General features: G+C 44.9%; 1 pseudogene; it reads left to right on the top strand.

The window, feature by feature from the left end:
• The first annotated feature begins 13,065 nt into the window (after positions 1–13,065).
• On the top strand, positions 13,066–13,512 carry LOC119335968 (annotated as a pseudogene).
• The last annotated feature ends 7,462 nt before the right edge of the window (positions 13,513–20,974 follow it).

Genomic DNA, 20,974 nt, shown 5'->3' with positions numbered 1-20,974 from the left:
TCTTGTCGGTAGCGGCACCGCCAGCAGGCTGCTGACGTCCCGCACTCAGCGCTCGCGGCTAAGGTGCCTGCGCCGACAAGTTCCCTAAAAGCGCAGGGCAAAAACATACAAAGGAAGGAATCAAGTAAAGGAAATAACACAGCAATCGCTACCCAAAATAGAATCATATTACAAGATAGCTTGTCGCATCTCTAACAGATTGTTCTCATAACATGACCAGCAGCGACAAGAAAAAGAGAAAACGGGCGGCCTAATCTACGCGGTCGCCCTCAACCCTCTTAATCCCGCTCACCTTGTCCACAATGGGTGCGACAAGGGTCTTGAGCGCTTCTAGATCAGCATCCGGCGGCAAGGTCCTGAGGACGTTGGTGAGGTTGAGGCCTGGGTTGCGGAAGGCCACCTTCACCAGCACCTTTTGAAGAGCTCCTGCGCAGATCTTGCGCGACTCGTCGGCCAGCTGCTTTGGGATCTTCTCCCGGAGTCGCTGGAGGGCCGTCGCCACGCCTTTGAAGAACAAGCTGAGCTTGGCGCTGGGTTGGAGTTGCTCATCAGAGGAGTACCCGAGATCCTCCATCCCCAGCTGCGCCAGCTCTCTGTCGATGGCTGCGGCAACATCCACGAGACCCTCCGTCCAGTGCTCTACATTCTCCCTAAAAGTGTTTTGGGCGGCGGGAGCACTCGCCAACTGCGCCTCGTCGGCCTTGATCTTCTCCGTCAAGGCCACCTCCCGCTCCCTGGCGCCGTCCAGCATCTTGGTCAAAGTAGTCAGCTTCAACTCAAGATCTGCGTTGGAGTCCTTGGCGGCGCTAAGCTCTTTGCTCCTCTCAGCGAGACGACCCTGCAGCTCGCCATGAGCAGCGACGTCCTTCTCGCGCTCACGCTTGAGCGCAGCAAGCTCCTCGCGCGCTCGCCTTGAGATCGGCCTCCAGCTGCGCCATCTTCGTCTCCAGCTCCTTCTTGGCGGCCTCGGCAGCTGCGGCAGCATCCTCTGCTTCCTTGAAAGCCCCGCCAAATGTTTGCTCGCGCACGGCAAGCTCCTCCTCATGGCTGTCAAGGTTGACCTTGCGCTGCGCCAACTCGCCTTCCTGCGTAGATAGCTTCTCGGCAACAAGCCGCTGTTGCTCTTCAACTTCAGCCTTCTCGAGGAGGAAGGCTTTTGGCTCCTCGGCGACTTGCTCCGGCTCCTCTGCCAGGGACCGGAGAGCTTCCTGCCTGAGACCCCGGAGCTCCTCCGCGCGCTTCTCGATGTCCACTCCCGCCTTCGCGACAAGCGCTTCTCGGGATACCAGCTTGGCCTGTCGGGCGCGGTAGAGCGACAACAGCTTCCGCAGCAGCTGCTCCTCCTCAGGCTCGCCGCTGCTGCTGCTCGGCGCGTCGACCAACGTCAGCCCAGCGGAGGCAAGCAACTCTTCATCAAAGATCTCTCCTTCGACCGGCGCCCTGGAGCTTGACGCCCAGGGGAGCTTGATGAAGATGCCGTCGCCGGCCTTCAAATAGGCGCCGGGCTGGGGCTCTTCAGAGCCTGGCGCTGTAGCAGCGGCAGAGGGATCGGCGGTCGGCGTAGCGCCTGACGCTCCTGCGGCCTCGGGGCCGTCAGTGCGATCGCCGGATCCCTCGCCAGCTTCTGCGGCGGCAGCTTTGGCGGCCTCTTCGCCGGCGGGATCATCAGCGCCGGCTTCTCCTTCGGTGGCAACGGCGTCGTCGGTATTGCTGCGTGCGTTCTCCTTGCCGGCGACCCCGGTTTCCATCGGCTCCGTGGCAGATGGATCTGACGAATGGAAAAAGGAGAAAAATCAAGCAAATATCCAAAAAGGAAAATCAGAAGAAGAAGAACCCAAGGGAAGTTTTCAAGCAAGAGGATTACCTGTACTAGGATCTGCAGTCGTGGTCTCAATCACCGGAGGGTCGCTGATGCTGTCCTTTGCCGGAGAACTGTCCCTTGCCGGAGAATTCTCCCTTGTCGGAGAATGCTCCCTTGCCGGGGAATCCTCCCTTGGCGGTGTAGTCGAAGCAGATGGCATGTCGGGAGCGGCTTCCGGGCACTCCTGGTGAAACTGCTCTGCTCCTACGCAAACCAATAGTCAGATGTCAGCAAAGAAAGAGCACCCATGCGCGCCTAACAGCAGGAAGTAAACCATATACTTGCGCTGGGGGCTGCTTTGGGGAATAGTTGCCTGGTCCGGCAAGGTGGAGAGATCGAAGTCCGGCTCGCCTCCGGTGCGACGAGGCAGAGGAGTAGGTTCCCTTAGCCGCTTGGCGGGAGCAGAAACGGTGGTCCGGGAGGGCCCCGCTCCAGTTGCCGCAGCGGCGTGAGGTGCTCCCGCGGCAACAGTGCTTGCCACGGTGGAGCGCATCGCGCGGCGCGGCGGCTGTTGACCCGTCTGCCGTCCCGCTACATCCACGGTCTTGCGGAGACGCCTTCTTGGTGGAGCTGGGGGCTCTGCTTGCGGCAAGCTGTCTGAAGGTGAGAAAGAGGAGGAGTCGATCTTCAACGAGTCGCTCGCACCCTCGGCGGACTCGCTCGACTCAGTTTCAGGCCCGACAAGCTCTCCCTCGCCGGCAAGCTCCTCTCGCTCGGCAAGGCTTGCCGCCTCTGCTGCCTCTGCCTCCTCCACGGTGAATCCAAACTCGCCCGCGGCAGCGGCTGCCGCCGCCTCTTCCAGCCTAGTGGCGATGCGCTGCATCTCCGCATCGGTGGTGTCGCGAGTGAGGCTCTTCTGTTCATCGGGGCGGACCGGCACTTCTACCAGGCCGTCAAAGAACTCCTGCACGACGTCATCTGCAGGCTCTTGCCAAGTTGGGACAATTCCATGCGAGTCGCACAGCGGCATCATTGCACGGATGCGGTCGAGCGAGGAGTTGTTGCACAGCGGAACGACACCCCTCGGCAACATGAACGCTTCGGGATGTTGAGGATCGCACTTGAACAGTTCCAGGATCATCGCGTCCAGTTCCAGGACAGTGAAGTTGAAGTTGAGGCCCGGGCGCAGCCTCATGATATCCGCCGCATTCTGGAACTCCCAGGCGGGTCTCCTCCTCTCCTGCAGGGGGGCGATGCGGCGACGAAGAAAATCTGCGCCAACGGCGCCTATGATGAGCCCGGCAAGCCTGAGGCGTAGGATCCGGGTGACGGCAATCTTCAGCCTATTGTCTTCCGGGGCCACGTTGCTCCAATTGTTGCCGCGCGCTACTGGGGCTTGGCGTTGGGCGGTAAATGGCTGCGGGTTCTCCTCGACAATCCAGCACCAGTCTGCTCTCCATTCTTCCCACTTGCTGTGGAGCTCTCCCTCCAGATAAGCTTCCTTCTTGCCAGTTCTCGAGATCCACGCGATTCCGCCAGATAAAGGCTCAACTCTCTCAACTCGGGGCATAAAGAAGTGGCGGAAAAGAGCTACGTTTGGATAGACTCCGACAAAGTTTTCGCAGAGATGTGCGAAAACTGCCATGGTCAGAACAGCATTGGGGGTGAAGTCAAGGAGGCGAAACCCGTAGGTGTTCATGATATCGCAGAAAAATTCAGAGAAAGGCGGGCAGAGCCCGCAGTAGAAGAACAGCGCGAAGAAAGGGTATCCATTCGGAGCCAATTCCGAAGCGGCAACTGGAAGTACCTTCGTACGCGGATGCGCTCGCATCTCCGTCGACCAGAAGAGGTAGTAATACTCCCTCAGCTCCTTCGCGGCGAGCTGAGGGGGGGAGATTGTCCGCTCCTTTCGCAGCGCCACGAGCCGCTGCGCCTCGGCCGACTTCACAACCTTCCCGGCTTTCAGAGCCATGGCGGAGGTGGTGAGAGAGATCGACGGCGTTGGTGGTGCCGGTGGCGATGGGGGGCGGAGCGCTGCTCTCTTTCAGCTTTGGGAAGAAGGGGGGAGCGGTGGAGATTTCTGAGATTGGAGTAGCAACCGGCGAGATGGGCGAAATGCCCTTGTTTCCCCTGCTTATAAAGAGGGAGGGGGCTGGCGTTCCGTCTTTCCGAATAAAGAAACCACCCACGATCTCTCCCATGACGCCGCATTCGACACGTGCCGTTCGGGGAAGGCGCGGTGGATACAGAGTAAGATACGGCGTAACCCAGGCCGCGCGTGCCCGTGCCCTGTTTTGGGCCTGGCCCAACAGTGCTCGGCGCCAATGACAAACCCATTTGCTTCTTCAAAGAGATAAGATATAACCTTTTCATTATGGTAAATACACCTTTCAAGTTCCATGTTGAAGTTCTTTTGGTGAAGCTTAAATTTATTCATCGTCTCCCTAAGCTCATCTTCCTGCTGATAGGATACTAAATATATCCACTTTTTCATTAATAATTTTTTCAACACGCTTACTTTTTTCTTTAGTAACCTTTTAAATTCTTCAATGTCTTTGACATGATAAATATTTCCAGTTGGCTTCATTGGTTCCTCAATGTTCCATTTCTCTTTAGCTGTCATAATTATTTTGATGAGTGCTTCTCCTTCTTCAGGAGTTAAAGCCATAAGCCCACCTGCACTCAGATCAAGAGTAGACTCCGATTCATAGTTAATTCCATGACAGAACATATGGAGTATAACATATTCAGCATAACCATGGTTGGGGCAAAGATTTAAAATTTTAGAATGTCTCACCCAGTCTTCATATGAACTCTCTTCTACTCCTCGAACAAAGGAAGTAAGATTTCTTCGTAATTTGGTGATTTTAGAGAGAGGAAGAAATTTATCCATAAACCTCTCTACATACATTTTCCAGCTAGTTATGCTACCATATGGTAATCATTAAACCATACTTCTGCATCATCCTTGAGAGAAAACTTGAAGAGTCTCAATAAAAAAATTCCCCAGACACATTCATTTGAAGAAGTCCCACATAAAGTATCAAAAAACATAAGATGTTCTTAAGGGTCCTCTTCCTCAGTACCTGCAAAGGCATGCTTTTTAACTTCCATAATAAGATCACAATCAACCGAATACTCGGTTGCATAACTAGTAGGATAGACTATGGGAGATCTTGAGCCCATGAATTGAGCACAGCGCTCTCTCACGGGTTTCTCTGGTTTCTAAGTAATATTCATTTCTCCAAACAAAGTGTCAAGCTCAACAGTCTGATTCCTTTTGTATTTTTCTACTAACAAAGCTTGTTGCTCTTGAGGGAAACAGGAAGTATATTTTGGCAAAATAGTTCTCCCAGAATGGGTAGAGCCCCTGTTACCAACAGGAAGCATCTACAATAACTACAAGTGCAAAACAGTTACAAAACAAATACTTTATGCTTAGCTTCCCTGACAACGACACCAGAAAATGCTTGATAGCCTGCAAGACGCACATGGTGGTGTAGCACTTTCACGTAAGATCCCAATTGTTAATCGTCCCAACAAAGAGCGGAGGAGAGTATTTATGGAGTGCTTCTATCGCACAAAAACTTGTCACAACTCTTATGTGAAGTAATTGCTTGTGATTATGCAAATACTATTACCGTCCCAAGAGGCAAATAAACCAGAGTGACAAGAATGATGAGTTTCTAGCTACGAGGGTAAAAACACTTGAAAGTAAAGAACATCAACAATATTGAAAGTAGAGTTGTGTTTTCTGCAATGGAGAGGTCAGGTGCGGAAATAATACAGTTCACGCTATACATCAAGTGTGCTAGTGCGACGGAAAATCAGTTAAGTTGTATCATAGATATAATATTTGATTTGTTTGTTCGATAGGCAGATCACACTAAGATTATGGCACTCCTCCCCACGGGATTATATTCCATTCTATGGTCCTGCTTTGATGTTGCCACATAGTTGTTCTCTCCATAATTAAGGTCCTTCGACCAAAACCAAGCATTAACTTTAATGGATCACCGTTGTCTCATATTGTCTTCGGTCCTCATAGATGTCTCCACCTATCAAGTCAATGGTCGCACATTCCCTAAACAATAGGTGTTACCTACGTAGTTCTTGACATCGTGTTGCCTAGGAGCTTAAATTGGACAACACACATAGAGTTCACCGCAGTATAACAACTTACTAGACATATCATAAGATTACAAACACAAAAGACAACATATAGAATAGGCACAAATGAATCTTACTACTTACCTACATTCCCACGCCTAAGGGGAACTACTCACGCATCGAAAGATAAGAACCAATCATCTCGGAGAATAAACAAACAAAAACTATATGGATAACGCTCCAAAATGAAATGAATGAACCAAATATTCTTGATCTCCAGATGAGTATGAATAGAGTTTACAACTGGATCTTAATTACAACTTAGAATTCCTCTTACAATAGTGAAGGGCAAAATGATGATGGAGATGAAAGGGACGAAGATCTCCGTTAGTTCTCCGGATCTCTCCTCTCGTGTTCTGGCCGTGGTGGTCATGGCTAGGGTTCTCTGATATGTTCTCTCCCTTCACGAAAGTGTCTCCTGTTGATCAGATCGAGCTCCGGGCATATCATATGACCATCCATGCGGGCTGGTGTGTGATACGTCTCCAACGTATCTATAATTTTTTATTGTTCCATGCTATTATATTATCTGTTTTGGATGTTTAATGGGCTTTAATATGCTCTTTTATATTATTTTTGGGACTAACCTATTAACCGGAGGCCCAGTACCAGTTTCTGTTTTTTTTTTGCCTATTTCGGTGTTTTACAGAAAAGGAATATCAAACGGAGTCCAAACGGAACGAAACCTTCGCGAGGATTTTTCTTGGACCAAAAGCAATCTAGAAGACTTGGAGTTGAAGTCTGGGACTCTACGAGGAAGCCACGAGGCAGGAGGGTGCGCCCAGGGGGGTAGGCGCACTCCTACCCTCGTGTGCCCCTCGTAGCTCCAGCGACGTACTTCTTTCGCCTATATATACTCTTATACCCTAGAAACATCGGGGGGAGCCACTAAAACACTTTTCCACTGCCGCAACCTTTTGTACCCATGAGATCCCATCTTGGGGCCTTTTCCAGCGATCTGCCGGAGGGGGAATTGATCACTGAGGGCTTCTACATCAACACCATTGCCTCTCCGATGAAGCGTGAGTAGTTTACCACAGACCTTCGGGTCCATAGTTATTAGCTAGATGGCTTCTTCTCTCTCTTTGATTCTTAATACCATGTTCTCCTTGATGTTCTTGGAGACCTATTCGATGTAATATTCTTTTGCGGTGTGTTTGCCGAGATCCGATGAATTGTGGATTTATGAACTTGATTATCTATGAATATTATTTGGTTCTTCTCTGAATCTTATATGCATGATTTGATATCTTTGCAAGTCTCTTCGAATTATTGGTCTAGTTTGGCCTACTAGATTGATCTTTTTTGCAATGGGAAAAGTGCTTAGCTTTGAGTTCAATCTTGCGGTGTCCTTTCCCAGTGACAGTAGGGGCAGCAAGGCACGTATTGTATTGCTACCATCGAGGATAAAAAGATGGGGTTTATATCATATTGCTTGAGTTTATCCCTCTACATCATGTCATCTTGCTTAATGCGTTACTCCGTTCTTATGAACTTAATACTCTAGATGCATGCTGGATAGCGGTCGATGTGTGGAGTAATAGTAGTAGATGCAGAATCGTTTCGACTACTTGACACGGACGTGATGCCTATGTTCATGATCATTGCCTTAGATGTCTTCATAATTATGCACTTTTCTATCAATTGCTCGGCAGTAATTTGTTCACCCACCATAATACATGCTATCTTGAGAGAGAGAAGCCACTAGTGAAACCTATGGCCCCCGGATCTCTTTTCTATTATATTACATCTCTTTTATTTACATTGCATCTCATTTACTATTTTGCAATCTTTACTTTCCAATCTATACAACAAAAATATCAAAAAAAAATTACTTTACTATCTTTATTAGATCTCACTTTTGCGAGTGACCGTGAAGGGATTGACAACCCCTTTATCGCGTTGGTTGCAAGGTTCATGATTGTTTGTGCAGGTACTAGGCGACTTGTGTGTTGTCTCCTATTGGATTGATACCTTGGTTCTCAAAACCGAGGGAAATACTTACGCTACTTTGCTGCATCACCCTTTCCTCTTCAAGGGAAAACCAACGCATGCTCAAGAGGTTGCAGTGTGCTCCCATGGATGGCCTTCTTTTGCTCTCCTTCGCATGGTGGCTTGCCTTCAACATGAAAGTTGCTCCATTTGACTTTATTTGCAATAATTCTCCTTCCTTTCCTTCCATATATGACATTTCCTGCCAAGGAATGAAAAAAAATGGATTTTATTCTCTCTTGAAGGATTATCTTTAGAAATAACCGAGAAACGGTATTAATCTGGTAAAAACCAAATAAAAACCCCTTGCAAATAATCATAGATTCTCGAGCTATCACCAATACCACCTTCGGCACTAGCGGATCTGACCCACCAGAAGGATGGGGCTCATTGCCAGCATGAGACCTCTAGATCTAGATCACAAAGTCGCCACCGCTGAAGCCACAACGAGGTTAGGAACACCTGACACCCCTCCCATCGCTACGCCTTAGCCAATAGAAGGTCCTAGCACCGCTAATGCATCGACTCACCATACAGCCAAGCATGTAGCCTCACCATCCACGGCTGTCGCGCTAAAATTCAAGACGGGCTCACCACCACCAAAGCAACATGTCGTCAGAGAACCAGGCACGAACAATGTCCGAGTGGAATAGCCGACCGTGTGGACCGCACATCCCCGATGCTGATACACGTGTAAGCAGCTCCACATTAGCAGGACACACAATCATTGGGTCAAGTAGCATCGTCGCCGAGAAGCCCTAGATGACTGGTTGCCAAAGTGGTGGGCCTTCATGGGTCGGATCCGGTCCATCCCTAAAGGCCCTCCACAACATAACCCTAGATCAACTACCACTCTGAGTGCTAGAAATCCTATACTCCGTTACCCGCCATGGGCTTGCCCAAGCACATCCAACCCTTCGCCGCCTGGCAACACCGATGATCTGAATCCACGACAGAGCTACCACGAGGTCGTTGTTGCAGATCCGTCGATGTCTGGGGTGCACCTAACGACGTAGCTTCGCCGCCATGCCCCATGCCGAGTGTGGCGCTCGCATCCGGCAGACAGGTCCCGTGCTTGGGATCCGCACATGAGGAAGAGAGCTGTTCGCGTTATCTCCCTGGTGGATGCCCTCTCACAACCTCAAATCCTTTTATGACTATAACAATTAATGTAGCTATAGTGCTAGATTGCTCGAACACGGCCCGACCCTACTTCAGGCCCAGGTCCACCACTATTGCAGTTGCCTCTATAATGTTGTAGATGGGAAGAGTCAAATAGGAGGCAAAACCGGAATTTCCTATTCGATGCTCTCTGCATTGAAATGTCGAGGTAACGCACACAGCGACGATACTAACGGAACGACTGCGCCGGCCCATCTATACATAGAAAACGAGAAGATCGGCATCTGGTTTTAGGAACTTTCTGGAAGGTTCCAGCCCAGGTTTCTAATGGTTTTAGGAATCTTCTAGCAGGTTCCTGAGCCGATTTTTCGAATCATTTTCTGGTTCCTTTTTGGTTTTTATTTCTCATTTTCCTTTTCCTTTTCTGTTTCTATTCTTTTTTTTCTTTTTCTGTTTCTATATTGTTTTTTCGTTTTTCTTTTCTTTTCTATATGATTCTGTTTAAAATTTCAGAACTTTTCAAAATTCGTTCAAGAACTTCAAAAAAATGATTTCATCTCAAAGACCATTCACAAATTTTGCAAAAATTGTTCACAATTTGTTTTCAAAAAATGGTAATGTTTCCAAATTTTGTTCGGGAGTTTCAAAAAAATGTTCCTATTTCAAACTTTGTTCGCAATTTTCATGTTTTTTTATATTTTTCAATTTTTTGTTCAGGAGTTTCAAAAATTGTTCGTAAATTTCAAATAATGTTCGTGTTTTAATTTTTGTGGAGAGTTCCAAAAAAAAGTTCATAATATTTATAAAATGTTTGTGTTTCGAAATTATTTCAGGAGTTTAAAAAAATGTTCCTATTTTAAATGTTCGCTTATCCAAATTTTGTGTTTGGAATTTGGAAAATGTTTCAGTTTTCGAAAAAAACATTTCAAAAAAATTTCTAGTTTTCAAAAAGTGTTCTTGTTTCCAAATATTGTTCATCTCAAATTTGTTCTACAGATTCAGAAAATGTTCCCTTTTTCTTTTTTTCATTTTTCCAAAAATTGTTCCTGTTTTCGAAAGTTGTTCGCAAAATTCATAAGATGTTTCCGTTTCCAAAAATTGTTCACGTTTTTAAATTTGTTCTGCAGTTTCAAAAAATCTGCGTGTGTTAAACGTTTTTTGGTACTTCCGAAATTGTTCCTGTTTTAGAAATTGTTCGCAAATTTCATTATTTTACTTTTTTCTTATTTTTCTGGAATGTTGAGCAAAAAAATAAAATCACAAAGAAGGAAATTTCTGGAATTTTTGTTTTTGGTTCTTATAATGTTGCGCTACCAATGTAAACATTCGTAGTGATAATGTGTACTGGCTAGCACAGCCGGCTCTTTCACCAGAGGTCCCGGGCTCGATCTCTACAGTATGCGAAATTTTTTAGAGGTCAACAGACTCGCGCTACAGTACCCCGCTAGCTTGGGCCGGCCCAGTCAGGTATGCGTCTGTGCGTGCGTCCGGCAATTTGCCGCAACGAGCGGCACATAGGAGCTCCCGGAAGACCCCACATGCGCATGTTGATGGGCTGACGCACTAGCAACTTGATGACATGCTCTAGCGGCCGATATTATAGCAAAACCGAATGTATTGTCGCAACATGGTGATAGAGTAGCATCTCAGGTGGTGCAACAAACGTTTCGAAAATATATTATGAATTACCCCTAAAAAATATTACGAAATTATGAATATATTAAAAATTCCAGTTTACAAAAAAGGCAAAAACATTTGAAAATGTGAATATTATTAGGAAATTTAAAACATTTTTAAGTTGTGAATAAAATTTGAAATTCCATTTTTAAAGGCAATCAAAATTGAAATTAAATTTGAACAAAATTTGAATTTTTTGATTTTTTTTTCTAAAATCTGTTCAATATTTAGAAAATGGATCAAAATTCGAAAATATGAACAACATTTGAAAAGTTCAATCATTTTTGATAAATCCATTTTTTAGAAATTAAGAACAATTTTTGAATATCTGAATATATTTTGAAACTCCTAATATATTTGAAAATAAGAAGGAAATATTACAATTTAGATTTCTTTTGAAAAATGCTAACAAAATATGACATTATTGATCTTATGGAAATACGCAAACGACTTTGGAAATTTGAAACATTTTTGCAAATTACTGGTTTTAAAAAGATGAAAAAAAGGAGAAACCCACCTAAAAAGGTAAAAAGAAAAAGAAACAAGGAAACAGAAAAAATCAAAGCTCCTATAATGTTCCAAAAACCAGAGAAAAAGCAAACAGGAAAAGCTAAAAGACGTTGTCTACGTTGTTGGGTGAATATGGGTCGACCCATCCCCGAGCAGTCCCGTGCAAATGTCCGACACATTGACACAGTAAACGTCAGACATGGCTGGACTAAACCATTAGAGGGATTTGTCAAATTAAATGTCGACGCTGCTTTCAATGAGGAAACAGGCACAGGGCGAATAGGGGCAATTATCCGTGATTATACAGGAGCTCCAATTCCCGAGGGTAGCTCATGTATGTCATTCATTGATACACCGGCGACCGCTGAAGCGTGTCCACTTCGTGATGGTTTGATCATTGTTGCTAATGTAGGATGCAACAAACTCCTAGTCGAAAGTGGTTGCATGGAAGTTGTGGAAGTCATGCAAAATTGCGGCAATTCTCTAGGTGTGGCGGCAGCCATTTATGAAGAATGTACTTTTCTATGCCGTAATTTTACATGTGTAATTTTCTCACATTGCCCTAGGGAAGCTAATAGAACCTCTAAATTTTATTCGTGTTGTTCTAGTTGATGATGTAACTGTGCTTCCAGATCAATAAAAATTGCGATGATGGCTTTCCTCAAAAAATAAAATCAAATAGGGTTTTCCACTGTAGATGTGTAGAGGGAGAGCTCCTAGGCACGCTCGCTCGCCATGACGCCTCCCTCGCACACTCACTCGTGATTGTTTGCTCGCTCGCACACCAGTTGACCGTTCATTTAGAAAAGTTGAAAATTTCAAAAAGTTCGTTTGCTGTTGATCTTTCCAAAAGTAGTTTATGAGTTTGAAAGAGCTCATGAATTTAGAAAAAATCTTGGATTTTTAAAAAGTTCACTAATTTGAAAAAAGCTCCCTTATTACGTGGTTTTCAAGAAAAGTTCACAATTTTGTAGCAGAAAATTCATTTTTTTGAAAAACAACTCATGTATTTGAGGGAAGAAGTTTACGAATCTGAAAATGTTCAAGAATTTTTTTAAAGTGCATTAAATTGAAAAGGTCCACAAATATTTAAAAACTGCAGATTTAAAAATGTTCATTAATTTGGAAAAAAGTTCGCGACTTGAAAAACTTCCATGAATTTGAAAAATTTACTGATTTAAAATAAAGAAATGTAAATGATAACGACAAAACAAAGAAAAGGAAAAAAATAGGAAACACATAGAAACCAACCTAAAACTGGAAGACTATGAAAACCAGAGAAACTCGGCCCAGAAAATTTCTGGGAACCTTCTATGAGGTGGTTGCGCTCGTCTCAGGTGCCCCAGCGCGATATGCCACAGGCCACTGTCTAGCATTTTTTCTGTTTCTTCACATTTTTCTTGTTCTTTTTTTATTATTTTTATTTAAATCTCATATATATTCTGTTACACGTAACAAAATATTATTCTGTTACCCTACTTGGATTGACGATTTTAGGCGGTTGTACTGATGATTTTCATCTCATTGAACTCTGAGCTATTTTTCTCTACAGGAGCGTGCACGCCATGGCGTGGGAAGCGGAAGGAGCTGGGCGTCTCTTGCCTCGCGGCCCTCGCGCACACGCGGTAGAGTGGTGGTACAAGTCCACACGCAGGCGGCGACCGGAGCATGAGCGAACGCGGGGGAAGCAAAGAAGCACGCGTCCATGGCAGCAGGGGACTTGGCGCAGCAATGGCGAATCGAGCGGAAAAGAGAAGAGCTCGATCACGTCGTACGTCGCTTGGCCGATCGAGATGTACCAGGCGATCCCCTACAGCGCCGGCCGGCTGCCGGCGTGCCCGCGGCGGTCCAAGCAGGCCGAGGCCGAGGGTGCGGCCGGCCAGGAGGGCGGGCTCGCGGCTCGCCGATGCGGCGGCGAGGGGCGACGGCGGGGAGGCGGTGAGGAGGGCGGTGGCAGAGAGCCTGGTGCTAGTGGTGGGGAGGCGCGGGTGCTGCCTCAGCCACGTGGTGAAGCGGCTGCTGTAGGGGCTCGGGGTGAACCCCGCCGTGCACGAGGTCGCCGACGAGGACGAGCTCACCGCGGCGGTGGTCGGGAACGCTGGAGGCGAGGCCGTCATCGCGCTGCCGGCGGTGTTCGTCGGTGGGAGGCTCCTCGGCGGGCTCGATCGGCTCATGGCCGTGCACATCTCCGGCGAGCTCGTGCCCATACTCAAGGACGCCGGCGCGCTCTGGCTCTGAGTCTCTGAGTCTCTGACTCTGAGCAAAACCAAAGATGCATACGGGACGGAGTACTACGGACGTACGAACAACCGTTTGATCATGAGTTAATCTTCTTTTCATTTCTCCTTTTGATTCTTGATGAGATCATATGAGTTACTGCTGCTCAATCTTCAGTCTCTCTTGATTGGGGTCAATAATGGAGTACCAGCTTAGCTATAGTTAGGCTTAAATTCTTTTGATTAGGGTAGGAAAATTAGGAACTATTGTGCCATCTCGTGCTTATTTTCGACCAAACGCTTGTAAATACATGTATGAGTGAAGAGGGGTGTACTATTTAGCACTGTATAAATCATGTTCCTTTCATCTTGCTCATCAGTTTTCTAGATGCCAATTCATTTTGTCTTTGAAGGTTTCTTCTAGCAGGCTTATGATGTTATCACGAAATGGCACTGTGTTGGATATTTGTAATCCATGACGGGGTGCTTGTTTGTTGCAGCTGATTTTCCCTCTCTCTTCTTCTATAGTACTCCTATTTTTCATAGATTAATTTTGAATTCTTCTGAAAACAGAGGACTCGAACTGATCTCCAATTTTTTTGGTTTGTACTGAGCGGTTTTCATAGACTGAACTTTACTCTGTTTTTTCCGTAAGATTTTCCTCGTAACTTTCCAACGATCTATGGTATCATCGTCCCCGAACTTGCATGATTTATATAGTTGAACTAAATGACATTTTTTTCAAAAAGAAAATATTTGGTTGCAACGATGTTTTGGACTTCTCTCGTTTTAGGACTTGAACATTTACCATTTGAATTTTCATATGGGGTTTTCTTTTTGTTTGAGCTTTTTTCGCGTCCCGAGCATGGGGCCGGGGCACGGCGCGTGTTATAGGGTTTTCTTTTGAACTCCAATTGTAGTAATACATGGACTTATGTGACGATAGGAATTCTTGGACTAGCACACGACGGTGGAGCACACACGATAAACATTCTGAAGTCGTCTAAGCTACAACATTTGGGGCGCGGGCAACAACGGCGGCGCTCGCGGCGGCACTCGTACTGATCTATGTGTGTGTTTGTATAGAGGAGGTATTTTTTCATAGAGTAATCTCGAATGGTTCCGAAAAAAGTACTTGAACTGATGCCCGTATGGGTTTGTACTGAGGGTGTTTTCGCATACTAGACTTCATTTTTTTTGGTATGGCTTTTCCTCGCAACTTTTCAATGGTTTACGGTTTTCATAGTCCTCGAACTTGCATGGATTATATCATTGAACTGAATGATATTTTTTTGAAAAGAACATGTTTTGTGTTTTTTTAAACTCAAAACTTTTTTTTTGCTACGATGTTTTGGACTTCTCGCGTTTTGCGACTTCAACTTTTACCATTAAATTTTCATGGGTTTTTCTTTTGTTTGAGCTTTTTCCCAAACTTATCTGAGACTTCATGTTTGAACGTACAACCGATGAGACTAGATCAAACATTTTGATGGAAACAATAGTTCAAACATTAAAAAGTGCAGAAACAGTAGAAAATTTTAGTTCAGTTACTCTTGCTCAATCACAATCGGGCAGGCCCTGCTCAACACCACCTACCAAGACAGAAACGCTACAACAAACATGTGTTGGACTTACGTAGAGGAAGCTGGCCTATAGTGCAAAAGAAATGAGACACGTCACAAGGTTATAACCGATGAGACTAGATCAACCACAAAGAAGTGTAGCCATGTGCTTCGCAAACCAAACCAAATCGTCTCAGGTTTCGATTATCTAACATGAACAAAACAGATCCGGAACACACACAACGTCTGCAAAAGCTTCATCAGCAGCAAACTCACAGAAGGTTCCCACGAGTGTGAATTAACAAGGGTGGCATGGCACCAAGTTACTGCACCAGCTTAATTCCTACTACATACTGTACTTAGCAGTGGTGGTGCCAATAGCGGCGGAGGTGATGTTATCTATGATGCACAGATGACACTCTCAGGACCTCCTCTTCCTCTTCTTCTTGTCCTCGGACTTGTCGCCTGCGTTCTTGAGCTGCAATGGAACACAGTACCGCCAGCCATCTCAATGGATCACATGATATAAAAATGAATCGAATTTTAGCAACCGTGGGTGGAGGATGAGTAGTCAGCCAATGTGGCTAGGGTGCTTACCCCGATGATGAGGACACGACGAGGACAACGATGAAATCGATGAAAGAGGGTGAGTGCGTGCTTGATGTAGCCCATGACGCCGCGGCGCGCCCTCTCGATGATCTCCTTTGTGTCATACACCATGTTGAACTTGTTGAGTTCTGATTTTTTTGAACCTTCCCAGTAGTAATACATGTACTGGGCGGTACAAGATTGTTGAGCAGCTGACCCACCGAAACAAAAACGGCAAAAACGACAAATTTGACCTCTGGGCGAAAAGAATTCACAAAGTGAATTGTCTTTGAAAAAATGTCACTTCGCTGACCCTTTCGTGTAACGCCCAACAGACAAGCGTCACACTGCACTGTGCAGCGCCTGACTGACAGGCGCTACACGTCTGATCAACGTCGTATCCCGAATTATTTGAAAATTGCTAAGTCAGTGTGTAACGCCTAAGAGCTAGGCGCTACACTATACAGTATAGCGCCTATGATTTAGGCGTTGCATAAGTCCAGATTTATCGTGGGATCATCCACCCATAGAGAGTGCATGGTTTGCTACATGAGATGAGGTGCATGGCGTAAAGTGTTGGAAAGCACTAGAGGCCACATGCATGGAGCGTGCTTGCATGGGAAAGCCAACACGGGCTGGTCAGACACATGCATGCGAGTGCCGCTTGCGTCAGAAAAAGCATCAGTGGCTACTAGTGCAACGCCTAAACCCTAGGCGTTGCACTATGTAGTATAACACCTACCTCTTAGGCGTTGCACACCGACTTAGTATTTTTAAGGCAGTTTGAGGTGCAATGCTGGCCAGACATGTAGCACCTATCAGTCAGGCGTTGCACAGTATAGTGTGGCGCCTAGATGTCGGGCGCTACATAAGAAGGTCAGCGGAGCGAAATTTTTTCAAGAACAGTTCACTTTATGAATTGTTTTCGTTCAGAGGTCAAATTTGTTATTTTTGCCAACAAAAACACTCCTGGAGTGCACAGCAAAATCATTTACAAAAATAGTGGTAGCAAGAAGCAATAAACAGCCGCACATACATGTGTTTTTGAGAGTGAAGCAACGGAGAGGCAAAGGTGTACGCAGCATAAATTTCATCCTGCTTTATGATGAGCACATCCACGATGCATCCTATTTTATGTTAACCAAGTGAAAGTACGGTGCTCATTCTGAAGCATAACCACAAGCACTTGTTTCTATTATATGAAGATGAAAACACAAAGGAAGTCGGACTCACCATCAGAAGTAGATGAACTGAAAAGCGTACAAAAGATGAACTTGTGCATACAAAAGACGAACTGAATCACCATCTCTGTACTGAACTTATGTATCTATACAATGCAATCCTATTATTATATCTTGTCAAAAATCTCAAATTAAAATTTGAACTTATCGAACATGCACATGGAACGGACAACAATTCACATAAATACTTTGTTACTTCCCTAGATGCTTCTACAATCACGGGAAATACAAGTCTACCCACACTACTATCCCAACCAAAATTGAAACTTGCATTCACAGGTTGTTGTGGAGTTTTCAACTTGTAACAACTAAAACACTTTAGCCGTAGTGTAACATCAAACCTTAAGAAAAAATGCCAGTTCTCATTGGGCATATGAACAATCAATCACCTTCTCCGCATCAATGGAAAATCATAGTTCAGTACAAGAAATCAAATTAGCAATCAATTTTTGTAGGTGAGAGATAAGAGAGAGGAGATACGAACGGGGAGTTCAACCCCGCTGCTACATCCTCCTCGGCAGAGGCACGCAGCGAGGATGCCACTTCGTTGCTATGCTTACAGGCAAACTGATTGTTGAAGTGCAGCAACAAGTTATTTGCCACATGGTGAAGCAAACAACAGCAGCGGAGGGTGCCCAAATGGACAAAGAACTTGCTTCGGGTTTTATTTTGAACTTTCCTGGAAGTAATACTTGTACTCTAGTCCTAGTACAAGTATCATGCCTATAATTTGTAAACAAAAAAAAGATGCAGAATTTTCAAACGAAAAGATTAAAATAAAAGTTGAAACAACAGAGAAACTATGAAGCAAATAGCATGAGTGATCTTCTAGTTGAAGCACTATATTTTACTGATATTTTTTGTCAGTGAACTTTTGTAATTTAGGTACTAGAACTCACTGATGTTATTTACTCTTCGTTTTTTGAAGGCATTTTTCAGTACATGTTGAACTCTTTTTTAAACACACCCACAGTTGAAATGGATTAGTACATGCGGAAAATATCAGTTTTTCATAAGCAAAACTTGCACTGAATTAGTTAAACTCTGAATATGTTCAGAGAACATTAGAGTCTCATGCTACTCTAGGTCACACACCGAACCAAGATTTTCAGCATGATGCATCTTCTCCTATGGAATGTATGTACGGAAACAAAACAATTTCTTATAACACTTCCTAGCCCATTCGCTTCAAGCTTTAGAAGAAAAACTTTTTTTGGAGGGGGGGGGGGTGGGAGAACAGAAGATGGATTTCTAAACTACATTTCTCTGCACTAAATTCCTATCAGATGTTGAACTTTCTAACCTGCAGTTGCCCAGAAGCCATCCCAAGTTCTGCTTGGACTGATGTCCGCGTTCCACTTGGACGGCTGCCAGTCACCATGGTGGACGAGCTCGTGGCCAAGTGCGGCCAAGGCGACCACCGGGAACTGTAGGTGCTTGTGTAGCAACACATTTTGCCCGGCTTCTCGACTCCCTGCCCAATTTTCCTGAGAAGCAAGATAGATGAGAGAAATTCTTCTCTCTTACAGCTGAAAAATTAAACAAATAAAAAAATCACATTTTTTATGCTCTCAACCTCCTGCATATATATTTAAACTGATGGTTTTCTCTCACTGAACATTACTGCCTCACAAGTCTGAACTATGCGAACTTTATTCTGGCCAAACTATTACAAATTTTCTATACAGCGAACTACCATACAACATAAAACTGATTTTTTTTAACACGCACATTGCACTGATTCAGCTTTCCTTTATGAACTGATGATAAAATATATACTGGGCTGCTACACCAGCAGCAAATTCATGAATACATGACATTTTTTGGATAGCAATCTAACAAGTGTTATAGCAATGGAGGGAACAAGTACACGTTTCAAACTGCTCATGAACACGCATCAAGCAAAAAGTACAAACCAGTTCTGGTTCACTCAAACATGAGTTAATTTTCAATATAGATTCACTAAAACGGCTTCTGATTTTTTTAAACATCTAGCTTCTTATTATTTTTTTACAATTTGAACCCACTTGTTTTTTCTGTATTTTAGCAACGCAAAATGAAGCAGTAAACAAGAGATGGGACGGGGTGAGTACCTGTCGGTGCTGGCAGAGAAGCGCAGTGGTCTTGCCAGTGAACATGGTGCTAACGATGATGTGAATCACGCCAAGTTGGAATGTACTGCAGACATTAAAACAGAATAAACAGAGAACATGTAGACCAAATCAGGACACCCTTAAGAACCTTCGGCCTAGTTAGATAGATATCACAATGCAATAGTGGTATACAAATAGTGAACATTTCAGTTAGCAACGTGAGTGCACCATCAGTGTTCAGTGACCACACCCCCTCTCTTTAACTTACTTTTGTTTCTGAACCACATTCTGGTAGGTGTTTCTCAACAATGCAAGATCATTATTCACTTGCAGCTGACAAATTAACCAATGGTTGACTATAATGAAGTGCATATATAGTGAAAAGAATTAAAACATTGATCAACTTATACTAGATTTCTTTTTAAAAAAACTAACATGTACTGTTTTGCTTAGTCTGGGATGGATTGTTAGAATTTCTAAAGGCACTTAATTACCTTCAAGACTGCAAGAGTGAAGGATGCCTTTTTTCATATTTTATTTATTTATGCTATTCATTCACATAATTTTACAAATGGACCACACTTGCTGTACAAAGTACTAAAAAGATTCATGTAGAAACAATACTACAAGATTTGTGAACAAAAGGTCATACAGAAGTTGTACTGATCCACGGAAAGATTTGCTACTTGCAAGAAAATAAATATGAATCTATCTTGGACATTCGACATATGTTCCATTGATTACATTCAATCATGTATGTACTGAAGAAACAAAATGCAACTCCACCATTTAGTAGTTCATGGCTGAATAGCTGAACTTCACAGAATGACAATTTTTGAACTTAGCCAAGGAATAACTTTTCTCAAATTCATGTTTGAAATTGTAGAAGCAACAACACACTTTGCCCCCCCCCCCCCTCGTCGACTCCCATCCCAATCTTCCTCAAAAGAAGGATAGATAGAGAGAAATTGTTCTCTTTTTCAGCTGAAAAATTAAACAGAACAAAAATATCAGTTATTTTGGCTCACAACCTCCTTTATATATTTTTCGAACTGATGTTTTTTCTCATTTGAACTGATGTATCTTTTGTAGCTGAGACGTTGTAAAATATGTAGTTGCCCTTTTTTTCTGTAATTGAAGGGGAAAACCACATAAGAAAATACAACCATGCTTTTTTAACCTCCTTTAGTTCTTTTTTAGGAAGGAATTCAATTCAACAAAAGATATGCAAATATCTCGGCTTCGAACTTCTGTATTTTTTTCTTTGAGCTTACTTCTCTCGAGATTTTGAACTGATTTGTGTTACAAGCACATGAACAACTCTGAATGAGCTGATGTTAGTACATGTAAAAAAGATGACCATGTTCATGTATATTAACCGGAGAAGTTAAAAAAGGAACTTCATTTTCACCATACTGACTAGACCAATATTGAAAATCTGAAGTACGAGAGGAGGCCAGCTTAAGGAATTTAGTAATTTATAGTAATTGAACTGCTGGTCTTTTTTGTGCGCACTAAAGAACTACTACAGAAATATACCAGAGAAAATGGAGATGAGTGGCGGTGCCGGTGTAGCACGGCGTCCTCGCCGGAGAAGCAGCACACCAGTACCCCAATACGCAAGCACCTGCCACCACGCTTCTGCCGCCGATGGACAGCCAGGCACCCGGGGCGAGGAGGGCGGCCCAAAGCCCTCGCTTGCGGACGGAGGGGCTGGGCGGCGGTGGTACGACCACGGGACCTCGCGGGGAAGGCGGCCGGATCTCGGGGAGAAAGACGGCCGGAGCACGGGGAGGGAGGCGGCCAGAGCGAGGGGAGGGAGGCGGCCGGAGCACGGGGGAGGGAGACGGCCGGTGCGCGGGGGAGGGAGGCGATCGGTGCGCGGGGAGGGCAGCGGCCGCTACGCGGGGGTGGGCGGTGCCAGCGTGGGAGGGAGACGGCGAGGTTGTTTTGGGGGGAGGCTTGTTCTGGGGCTGGGATCGGCTCGAACGTGGTGTGTTTT

The sequence above is a fragment of the Triticum dicoccoides genome, chromosome 7B (assembly GCF_002162155.2).
Source record: "Triticum dicoccoides isolate Atlit2015 ecotype Zavitan chromosome 7B, WEW_v2.0, whole genome shotgun sequence".
In the NCBI taxonomy this organism is placed as follows: domain Eukaryota; kingdom Viridiplantae; phylum Streptophyta; class Magnoliopsida; order Poales; family Poaceae; genus Triticum; species Triticum dicoccoides.
Note: the sequence above shows the minus strand (reverse complement) of the source record. Positions and strands in the feature narration are given on the sequence as shown.